This window comes from Nicrophorus vespilloides, unplaced genomic scaffold (genome assembly GCF_001412225.1).
Source record: "Nicrophorus vespilloides isolate i.1.1-1 unplaced genomic scaffold, Nicve_v1.0, whole genome shotgun sequence".
In the NCBI taxonomy this organism is placed as follows: domain Eukaryota; kingdom Metazoa; phylum Arthropoda; class Insecta; order Coleoptera; family Silphidae; genus Nicrophorus; species Nicrophorus vespilloides.
The window spans coordinates 1,299-11,370 of NW_017098731.1; the positions used below are offsets into that span (position 1 = coordinate 1,299).

At 32.0% G+C, this 10,072-nt stretch overlaps 1 non-coding gene across 1 annotated transcript; it reads left to right on the plus strand.

Moving 5' to 3' along the window:
• Nucleotides 1-5,601: 5,601 nt before the first annotated feature.
• Nucleotides 5,602-5,674, plus strand: Trnar-ccu. The gene has a single exon. It is a non-coding gene; the product is annotated as a tRNA-Arg (tRNA).
• The last annotated feature ends 4,398 nt before the right edge of the window (nucleotides 5,675-10,072 follow it).

A 10,072-nucleotide genomic window follows, 5' to 3' on the forward strand; every position in this document is an offset into this window, starting at 1 on the left:
CGCAAATGATGAGCTCATCCATTGGGTATTGTCTCTCTTAATGCAGTGTAACTGTAGAAATCAGCTGCTTTGTGTATTACACACATACAGGGCGGTATTGGCGCCAATAACGGTATTCAACATTGAACATTCGCGGAAAGCCCTTTGTGTTAACCACCGAAAGCGCTCACGCAATTAATTAAAGCCTCCTCGCCAAAATACACACACACACACACACACACACACACAGAAACACGTTCTGACCGCCGCACGTCATCACTGTCACGGGCAGAGAGCTTGACATTTCAACTTGAAAAACGAACCGCGAATATCAAATAAAAACAAATAAATAAAAATAAAAGAAGAATTTTGAACCACTTCTGATTTCGCTCGCACAATTCGAATTCATAGGAGCGGTAAATATTTGAATTGGTCGACCAAACAACTTTTAACAACAACTTTGGTCGAATGAAATGAATCCATTCAATCCTCCATTTTTATAGTACTTGTCAAGTAACGCGTAATGTGTAGTAAAACCCATGCATTATCATCGATTGTAAATAATGAAATATATGTTTATTTTAACAAATAAATACAAAAAAAAGATTCAATCGAAAATAATGAAATAAAACAGAAAGAAAATGAAGTAATAATGATGATATAACGAATTTAATCCAGACGTCTAAAAATAAGTAAAGTTTACAATCTGTGAAATTGTAATGAAAAATATAATAATTATAATATAATAGTTTAACCAAAAGTTCTGAAGATATATAAAAAAAATGTTCGTAAACGAGTAAAATCTTTATCCATAAGTAATAAAAGAAATTCGTCAGAACGTTTGGAAGAATCAAATTGGATAATAATAATATAAAGCCATTTAATGCAAATTAAGGCTATTGATAGAGCCAAATTAAACACTTCTTTATGCCTTCCTACAAGTACTGAATAATTACTTTTCGGAATGATAGTCAAAATGAATAATAATATAAAGCCATTTAATGCAAATTAAGGCTATTGATCAAATTAAACACTTCTTTATGCCTTCCTACAAGTACTGAATAATTACTTTTCGAATGATAGTGAATAGATAGAAGAAACTAATAGATATGCAGCAAAGAAACAGTAGTCTTTAGTATTTCTTCAATTATTTGGTCGAATGAAATGAATCCATTCAATCCTCCATTTTTATAGTACTTGTCAAGTAACGCGTAATGTGTAGTAAAACCCATGCATTATCATCGATTGTAAATAATGAAATATATGTTTTTTTAACAAATAAATACAAAAAAAAGATTCAATCGAAAATAATGAAATAAAACAGAAAGAAAATGAAGTAATAATGATGATATAACGAATTTAATCCAGACGTCTAAAAATAAGTAAAGTTTACAATCTGTGAAATTGTAATGAAAAATATAATAATTGCGACTGTAACTCGTAAGTGTTTTTTAACTAAAGTGTAGCCAGTATAGTTTAACCAAAAGTTCTGAAGATATATAAAAAAAATGTTCGTAAACGAGTAAAATCTTTATCCATAAGTAATAAAAAAAAAATCGTCAGAACGTTTGGAAGAATCGAATTGGATAATAATAATATAAAGCCATTTAATGCAAATTAAGGCTATTGATAGAGACAAATTAAACACTTCTTTATGCCTTCCTACAAGTACTGAATAATTACTTTTCGGAATGATAGTAGAAGAAACTAATAGATATGCAGCAAAGAAACAGTAGTCTTTAGTATTTCTTCAATTATTTGGTCGAATGAAATGAATCCATTCAATCGTCCATTTTTATAGTACTTGTCAAGTAACGCGTAATGTGTAGTAAAACCCATGCATTATCATCGATTGTAAATAATGAAATATATGTTTTTAACAAAATAAATACAAAAAAAGATTCAATCGAAAATAATGAAATAAAACTCGGGGCAGAAAGAAAATGAAGTAATAATGATGATATAACGAATTTAATCCAGACGTCTAGAAATAATAACTAGTAAAGTTTACAATCTGTGAAATTGTAACGAAAAATATAATAATTGTGACTGTAAACTCGTAAGTGTTTTTTTTAACTAAACTGTAGCCAGTATTAGTCAACCGAAAGTTCTGATGATAAATTTATTTTAGAATTTTCGATTAAAAATAATAACTAGTAAAGTTTACAATCGGTAAAATTGTAACGAAAAATATAATAATTGTGACTGTAAACTCGTAAGTGCTTTTTAACTAAAGTGTAGCCAGTATAGTTCAAGCGAAGATATATAAAAAAATGTTCGTAAACGAGTAAAACCTTTATCCATAAGTGATAAAACAAATTCGTCAGAAAGTTTGGAATAATTGAATTGGATAATAATAACATAACGCTATTGAATGCAAATCAACGCTTTAATTTTGAAAACAAAATAGAGCCAAATTAAACACTTCTTTATGCCCTCCTACAAGTACTGAATAATTACTTTTCGGAATAATAGTAAAAGAAACTAATAGGTATGCAGCAAAGAAAAAGCAGTCTTTAGTATTTCTTCAATTATTCCAAAATGAAAGTACTTTTTCTTTCGTTACATAATTTATATTTTGTTCTTAATGTCGTGTCCCAGGGATGGAATTCTGGACACAGTGGAACATTGTATGATGTTGTCGTTGTGGATTCTGCTGAGACTATGGTTGTCTTAGGTTTTTATGTCCTCAAAGATTCTGCTAAGACTTTATTAGTCTTTAAATGTTTTACTGACACTAATTCTACTTACAAAGTTAATTCTTATTAATACGGGGTGGGAGTTGTGATTGAGAGTAGGCTTTGTATATATTGATGATTAAGTGTTCCCACGGGATTCGAGTTTTGTTTATTATAAGACCGGGACAAAATCCTATGCTTTTCAGTTTATATAAAAAAAAGATGATTGATTACGATTGTACGTGTAATGATAATTATGTGTTTATAATAAGGACTTGAATTCGGAGTAAAGGTATAGAAGTATCGATGGGAATGTTTACGCTTGGTCCCCTTTGTTTATATTAAAGTGTATCGAACTGGGATCACGATGGAAATTCCTTTATGCTGATGTAAATGTTTATATAACAATGCGACTAAGATACGCCGTGGATGTCTCTAGTTTGTTAATACATTGTATTAACAATAACAATTATAATAATAATGGTTGGACACAACAGTATGTCAAAGCGTTGCTTTCTTACAACTTTGAGCGAATTGTAAATTATAAATAACATAATTCTATTGTAACTCATTTTTGAAATCTGTATTATAAATAAAGTAAATTTATTTCTGAACTATCTTCATTGCAATCATATAATGGTGTGAGTAAAATGAAATGCAGGAAGAGGATATAAATTGGAAAGAGTTTAAAGAGGCGACGGATTTGGAATATAAATGTACAAGATTCGCCGTCCGATGAGGACCTTTCGCTTATATATATATATTTTTTTTCACTTCCATTATATCGCAACTTTATTTTGCTGCCGATTGAGAGAGCGAGAGATCCCGCGTGCGTGCCTCCTTGGATGGGTCTTTTCTAAGGGGGTGGCTGTGGAGTATGAGGAGGAAGATGAGTCGAACCCCCCGAACATCCCATCCGAAGAACCAGACCAATAATCATTCTCTGTCCCGTCCCGTTACATTTCAGTGCACGTTGCCTGGAAATCATCATTTTTATCCATGACAACATTTCGACAATGCGAACCTCATTCTTGTGCCATTCTCTGTCAATAGACGGACGAAGGGGCGGCGGCGGCAGTGGCGGCAGAAGCGGCTTCTACTGCCACGGCCCGCCAAGCGATGCGACTTCTGTAATGGCTCATATGACAATGGACGTTAACAAAGAGACCGCTGGACCATTTTCATAAGCCATTGTAGTTAGGTCGCGGACAGAGGAGGCTCACTCTTATCAATATATTATACGTTATTACCGCAAATCGCAATAAGGGCACCAATAAAAGTATCTTAATCATGTCCCATTATATTTTTTTTCGGGAACGAACTTTCAGAATATTCACACAATTTCAGTGTATTTCCAACAACTATACAAAAAAAATATATTATTTTCTTAAATTTCGTGTAATTTTTGATTTTCTTCATACAGAAGCGAAAACTACTTTTTTCAAATATTTATATTCAAAATCTTATTAACTAAATTTCAATTGAAATATTCATTAAATATTATCTATTAATAGTCAAAATTGGGTCAATATCGAAATCCCGACGTTCGAAATTCCGGCTGTATCCAAATCCCGACTATATCAAAATCTCGACAACCATAATCCCGACTATATCAAAATCCCGACTACCATAAAAAAATTATTGTAGAAATTTATAGTAATAAAAGACACTGTCGAGATTTCAATATAGTCGGGCCATTGTAGTTAGGTCGCGGACAGAGGAGGCTCACTCTTATCAATATATTATACGTTATTACCGCAAATCGCAATAAGGGCACCAATAAAAGTATCTTAATCATGTCCCATTATATTTTTTTCAGGAACGAACTTTCAGAATATTCACACAATTTCAGTATCTTTCCAACAACTATACAAAAAAAAAATATTATTTTCTTAAATTTCGTGTAATTTTTGATTTTCTTCATAAAGAAGCGAAAACTACTTGTTTCAAATATTTATATTCAAAATCTTATTAACTAAATTTCAATTGAAATATTCATTAAATATTATCTATTAGTAGTCAAAATTGGGTCAATATCGAAATCCCGACGTTCGAAATCCCGGCTGTATCCAAATCCCGACTATATCAAAATATCGACAACCATAATCCCGACTACCATAAAAAATTTATTGTAGAAATTTATAGTAATAAAAGACACTGTCGAGATTTCAATATAGTCGGGCCATTGTAGTTAGGTCGCGGACAGAGGAGGCTCACTCTTATCAATATATTATACGTTATTACCGCAAATCGCAATAAGGGCACCAATAAAAGTATCTTAATCATGTCCCATTATATTTTTTTCAGGAACGAACTTTCAGAATATTCACACAATTTCAGTATCTTTCCAACAACTATACAAAAAAAAATATATTATTTTCTTAAATTTCGTGTAATTTTTGATTTTCTTCATACAGAAGCGAAAACTACTTGTTTCAAATATTTATTTTCAAAATCTTATTAACTAAATTTCAATTGAAATATTTATTAAATATTATCTATTAGTAGTCAAAATTGGATCAATATCGCAAGCCCGACAACCGAAAGACCGTCTATTGAAATTCCGACTATATCAAAATCTCGACAACCATAATCCCGACAATCAAAATCCCGACTATATCGAAATCCCGACTACCATAAAAATGTTATTGTAGAAATTTATAGTAATAAAAGACACTGTCGGGATTTCAATATAGTCGGGATTATGGTAGTTAAAAATTGCTTTTGCTCTTCACAAAAATTAACATTTAAAATTCTCTAATCAATCATCATTTATATCTAAAGAATATTTACATAACAATCGATCACTAACAACTTATTATTTCAATATATTTCTGATCTGATTTAACATAAGAATTGAACTAAATTTTCTAAATAAAGAAGTATAATTGGTTGCCGCGTCTCCTCCGCGATGATAAATATCAAGGACAAATTATTTTTACAAGCCCCAGTGGCCTAATGGATAAGGCATCGGCCTCCTAAGCCGGGGATTGTGGGTTCGAGTCCCATCTGGGGTACAATAATCTTTTTACATTAATATTATAAATATATTATTCAATAAAGTAACGTTATTATTACTTTACATCAATCAACTTAATTATGTAAGTTCTATTGTTCATTAAATTATTGTTTCAATAATGTTGGCTTCATAACAATTGTTAATATAATAATTGTATAGATGTAATAGGTAACATAAATTTTATATTATTTATAAATAAGTCATTAATAATAAATATCAAGTTTGTATAGTAATAAAAATTACTAAAAACATATAGAAACAATTAAAGTTGTAACCAAAATGATTGATCTTTAATATTTACTTTAACAAAGAAGTTATTGTAGACAATAATCAACAGAATATTATTATATTAATTGTATGAAAAATTGGAATTTGTATATAAAATGTTGATAAATTTTATGTTGTTGTTGTAGGCCAGTGGTCGGCAAAGTGCGGCTCTTTGGCTACTTAAGTGCGGCTCTGGCACAAATATCCAAGGAGGCGCAATAATATTTTCATTTAAAACAAAAACTTGGAGAAGAAAAATTGTGATCTTAGTTTACAACACAAGTGGTCTGCTTTGAATGACCTGGGGAAGGAAGACATGATCATTTTCAACGCTTGGAATAGTTTTCCTGACTCTTACGATCAGCTGAAAAAGCTCGCGTTTGCAGTTCTTTCCCTTTTCGGCGAACAATCTTTTTCAAGCATGAACATTATCAAGAGTAAACTGAGAAGTCGTCTTATTGATGAGAACTTGGAATAAGTCAATAAACCTGACTTACTCAAACTTTCCAAGAAGATGCAAGCACATTGTTCGCATTAATAAATATTTATTAAGTATAAAATTTAGTTTTATTTAGTGTACTACTTATTTATATAATAAAAGTTTACTAAACAAGCAGATTTGGCTCCCAATTTTTTTTTAATTGTTGTAATGTTCATATTTGGCTCTTTGGCTAATAAATTTAGCCGACCACTGTTGTAGGCAATATTCTATTGAAATTTCTTATAATTTCTTTACACATAAACGTAAATATTTTAGAGTTAAATTCGATTTAAGTGAGGTAGGTAAGGGTTCGCCCTATAAGTAATTAGGGTTGTCACGCGGAGAGAAAAATCCGCTTTTGGCGCGACAACAGAATGTCATATTTTTCTTTGCAAATGTCACGAAGAACATTACGAGCAAAATGTTACTGCAATCGAAAACAATCCAAAAAAAATTATTTACATTAAATACATATAAATTTAATAACAAAAAACCTGTATTTCAAACATGCTAACCTTTTCTAGAAGTTGTTGCAAAGTACGTAATCCAAAATATAATCCAGATCTTCTGGAGGCACAGAAAATTGATATTAGAGCGAAAAAAAAAACAATATCGAATAACAAAAGATAATGATGAATCGCACAGCACTCTTCAGTATAAAGTCTTTGGTGATATTGCGATGCGAGAACAAAAACATTGCGAGAGTGCCGTGGTACGGCGGCGTCGCGACGCTCTGCGTCTCCGGCAACTATGCACACACTCCGGCCCGTCGCCGGAATCGCACTGAAACGCGTTTCACCGAATTGAATGGCACACGGAGTAGAGGGAACAAACGCATGCGTTCGTTCATATTTAAATTGCCGAAACTGTTTTCATTGTGTTATTAGTTCATCTTCTGGTATGTATGTATGTATTCTACCATTCGGATGCAATTATGGGCGAATTGTTATGCAATTGACGAAATTTTCGATGCACGCATATCGATGAGATGAGATGCGCACGTTTATTATTATTGCGCCCTCATTTAATAATCTTAATGAGAGGATTCGACATCATTAATTTAAAGATTTTTATTTTCGCGCTAATTCTTGCTGCACATTGCATAGCAGCAGTACGGAGAGGAAAATTAAAAATAAATAGGAGTGAAGTGCTTGAAACGCGGTTTATCCGTGCGAACATTTTTCCTAAATTAATTTATTAATTGAACGGACGGATCATTAATAAATTAATTAATATAACTATAAAAAAATATAATTCAACATAATATTTCTTGTTAAAATTACTTGAAATCGTAATTATAGAATGTCGAATTAATTATAAACAAATGGTGTTACAACCTATAAGATACAGACTGAATTATTATAAAATCTTAATAAAATTAGAATGTCAAAAATTACTAGTACACTTGGTTCTCTTTTTATGCGGTAGATATGTTCCACAGGAAAACGCATAAAAATAAATCGCACAAAAAAGGACTAGACACACGTATAAAAATAAAGAAAACGTTCCATAATTTTTTAAAAACCGCATAAAACTAAATCAATGAGTTACAATATACCGAAAATCGCATAAAAAAGGGTTTATTAAATTTCAGAAAAATAATTAGTCTTACTATCTTATTTCTTTCTGAAATGTTTATTCATAATTTTATAAAAACGTTAACAATCATAGACAAGTTTATTAAATTTCAGAAAAATATAATCTTAACATATTCCTTCTAAATTTATACGGAAAAATTTTACAAAAAAAAATACGGAAAATTTTTATGAAAGTTAATCTTTCTTCACGTATTTTTCTTTAGAATTATCGTCGCTATATGAGAGTGTTCGGCATAATTTGCGAATTGGTTCGAAATCACTTTCATCACAAGAAGAGATAGTCAGCATATCAGATCTATGTCCTGGACATAATGATTGTTCACAAGTAAAATTAGTCTCAACTTTGCATGTTGATTTTTTCCCTTTGACAATATAATCAGTGATTAAACTTTGCGATGGCTTTGCTATTTTTTTGTACAATTCCTGATATCCAGAAATGCAATTCTGAAGCTCGCGTTGAAACTTGAATGCTCGTTCAGATTTATCATCTTTTTCGATAAAATGGTTTGCCAATTTGTGTCAAAATGGCCTAAAATAGTTATTTAAAAAAATGTTTCTTGAAATAAAAACCGCATAACTTCAAAACCGCAAAAAAAGAGGACCGAGTTTATTAATACTTGGCAAGTACCGCGTATATATGTAATTATAATTTTGGAAATTACAAATTAATTTTATCTTACAGTACTTGCCAAGTAAGTAATCAGGTTTATCTTGTTAAATACTAGCATTATATACATCAAATATAAAAATTGGTAGTAAATGTTTGAAAACATAAATATTCAATGTAAAAGTGCAAAAAGGAATATTATTACTTAATGTTTCCCGACATAAATAGTACTTTAAAAATATGAAATTCTGACAAATATATAAATAAACTATAGATGATTGATTAATATTTAGAACTTTTGTGCTTTGCAAATCGTGTATCAAGAACAAATATCGTTCAATAAACATAACAAATGAATAGCGAGAGAAATTTTGCAATCGGAGAGGTCGTGCATTGTGTGGGTGGAAACATTGCGATGTTCGAAACGAAACGGGAGGAACTGTTTAGCAATTTAAGTTCAGATTTTGGTTTCAGATGATGGCGGGGCAGCGCGGTCTTTTGTGCCGGTCTAATTGTCCGTTCCGCATTATATCGGGGATAGCCCATGCATTCACACACACACATTCATCCAATGCTGCTGCCGCCGCCGCCGCCTCCTCCTCCTCCACCACCACCCCATGTATTAGTAGTAGTAGACGAGTTTATATAGAAATGCGGCGCGTTGTCGATAAGGAAACCCATTTTATTTGATGGCGAGTACGCGATTGTTCGACTGGATTGACTGCCATTGTCAACGGCACGTCTTTTCTATATGTATGAATGTAGACACCCGTGGATTCACACAATGGCTATTCACTATTTAATCGCACCGCCTTGCCTGCATGTACGAATATACGTATACATATATACAAACACACACATGCGAGGCGCGCATATCTCTAGATGTAGTCGATAATTTTCTATATATTTCGGTTGTGTATCGAAACATCTTTCTACTTCACATAATAAACTTTTAATCCGCGAGGAACGACTCCAACAAAAGCCGTTTTATTACTTTTTGTTTCGCCATTGTACTTTTTCTCTCCTTCCTCCCTCGCCATCCATTGTTAAGAAAAGGTGCGCGCACACATACATATACACCTTACCTTCCAACGAGAGGACGACTACAATACCCAAAGTCCTTCTAAAATTCAATCAAAATTGTATGTATATATACACACACACAAACACACACTTCATTCCTCGCGTACAGCATTATTCCCCGCACATATAGATTCGCTGCTTCTGATGGAAATAAATATATTTGTATTTTCGACTATTTCGGCTTTAATTAACAATATATTTTTTGTGGAAGCTGGTGACTACTTCAATACTATGCATGCATGCGAATTTACGCAAAGCGGAAATTACGCAAGTGAATTTACGAGCTGATAGGTGCAGCCGCAGCGCGCTTGCAGGCAGCAATCCATCAACTACCAGATAACACACTTCATATGTATATAG